Below are 2,358 nucleotides of genomic sequence, written 5' to 3' on the forward strand. Positions count from 1 at the left end.
CTTCCTCACGGTCGCCTCCGGCGGGGGGCTGTACACGGGGCCTCCCTCCTCCAGCTTCTTGTTCTTGTCCTTCAAGGACTTGAGGGACTTCTCCACCACAGAGTCGTCACCCAGCGGGGGCGTGGAGTGCCAGCAGCGCGTGGGGAGGAACTGAGGCCCTGTGACCAACAGGCCAGCGGGGGCGGGGGCCCACGGCACTCGGGCCACCGAGCACACGCGCCCGGGCCTCGCAGTCCAGCAGCCACGGGGATCGGTCCTGAAGGACAGGTACACGGGGTGGGCAGGAGTGCAGCAGCGAAACGAGACATTCCTTGAAGAGAGAGAGAGGAAAACAGCAATGAGGGGCGACCTCCTGGCACCTCAAACCCGCAAGCGCGACACGGGCCAGGCTGCGTCACAACCACACAGACACTCAATCTTCCCAGCACCGACACCGACTCCCCACCGCGTCTGCGTGCCCGGGAAACACATCAGGAGGAAGAGGGGCTGCTGGGAAGGGGCTTGTGCGAGGGACTGAGAGCGGTCGGCCCCCGTGGGCTCACAGGTGGCACCAGGGCACCAAGGGGCCGGGGGCTCGAAGGAAGGGCAGATTGGACACAAACAGCAGAGCTTGGCCCCTGACCCCCGGACTACAGAACCGACCTCGGGGCAGGTCTCCCAGGCGGCTTCCCAGACTTGGGGAATTGGGGGGGGTGGAGGCAGGGCAGGGAGGTCCGTTCCCTACCAGGTGACTTTCTACGAAGATCTGCAGTTCTTGAGCGAGCCTCGGAAGTTAGCGAGGACGCTCAAATCCACGGGGACCCAAACCCGTGCACTGTCCAGCAGAGACGTTCGTACCAAGTGGCGAAAACCCAACGAATCACGCCCCGGACCCGCTCCTCCGTCTTCCCCACGCTGCTGCTTCTGCTCAGCCCAGAGCCTCGATGACATCCAGCGCTGGAACACCTTACCTGCACGACTCTTGGAGCCCCGGGATCTCCTTCGTACCCCACCCGTCACACTGGACGACGCTCCCCCCACCCCCGGGAGGCCACAGGCTCCAAGTCAGCTCATAGGCCCGTGCTCATAACCGACACAAGCCCAGCCTCTTCCCATCGGCTGGAGCATCTCACGGGACCGGGGCTCCGCAGCTGCCCGCCCCATCCCAAATTCCAATCCACTACTTAATGCCGAGACCTCGGGCAAGTTAATTAACCTCTCTCTGTGCTTCGTGAGCGTCCTCTGTAAATGTGTGCAGTAATAGACACGTGAAGTACCCAGAGCGCCAGGTGCATACGACACCCACCAGGGAGCTGGCAGCTGCCAATCGGGGCTGGAGGAAGCCAGGGAACATCCGGTCCAGCTGTACCTCTTACAGGTGGGGAATGCTGAAGGACAGCCAGAGGCGTGCCCGCCTCGGTTCACAGCCTGCATCACGTGGGTGCAGCTGGCACAGGGCACCACCCGCCACCCATCGAGCAACCCCTCAACGGCCTCCTGCCTTCAAAGGGCAGGGTCAGTCCTGTGCCGTGAGCCCCAGAGCCCCACAGTCAACACCTGAGCGGGAAGGGCGCGGCCTTGAACCCACCCTGCCCTGACTGGGTCACAGCTGCCGAGGGACAGGCTGCACAGAGCACAGCAGACCCGCTCGGTCACTTGCGGCTGTGGGACTGTGGCCACAGACTGTGCCTTCTGTGCCTCAGCCTCACCTCCTGATGCAGGGATCAGCCTGCCATCCTGTCTCTGTCGAACTTAATGATCCAGGCTCCCGACACTCAACGAACAAGGAAGCAAGTGGCTTCCACAAGAAGGCGTGATGTCGGCGCTGGACAGCACAGCCAACAGGCGAAAGCAGAGACTCGCGAAAACACAGCAAGCTGAAAGGCACCCAGCATATCCACTGGGGCCAGCGAGGCTCCGGGATCTGGCTATCTTCAAGCACGCTAGAAACTAACATTACCAATATTCTACCCAGAAAGGTTTAGCTGTTTTCAAAAAGCATAATTTTTTTTTTTTTTTTGAAGACAGAGAGTATGAGCAAGGGAAAGGGGCAGAGAGAGAGAGAGAGAGAGAGAGAGAGAGAGAGAGAGAAAATCTTAAGCAGGCTCCACACACAGCACAGAGCCCAACCTCTGTGATCCAAGTAGAAATCAAGAGTCAGACACTCAAGCGACTGAGCCACCCAGGCGCCCAAGCATGCGACTCTTGATCATGGGGTTTGTGAATTCTCAGTTTGCGAGATCGAGCCCCACAATGGGCTTTGCACTAACAGCATGGAGCCCGCCTGGTATCTTCTCTCTCTCTCTCTCTCTCTCTCAAATAAACAGATGAAATGAAATGAAATGAAATGAAAAGAAAAGAAGAGAAGAGAAAAGAAAA

Source organism: Panthera uncia, unplaced genomic scaffold (genome assembly GCF_023721935.1).
Source record: "Panthera uncia isolate 11264 unplaced genomic scaffold, Puncia_PCG_1.0 HiC_scaffold_596, whole genome shotgun sequence".
Taxonomy (NCBI): domain Eukaryota; kingdom Metazoa; phylum Chordata; class Mammalia; order Carnivora; family Felidae; genus Panthera; species Panthera uncia.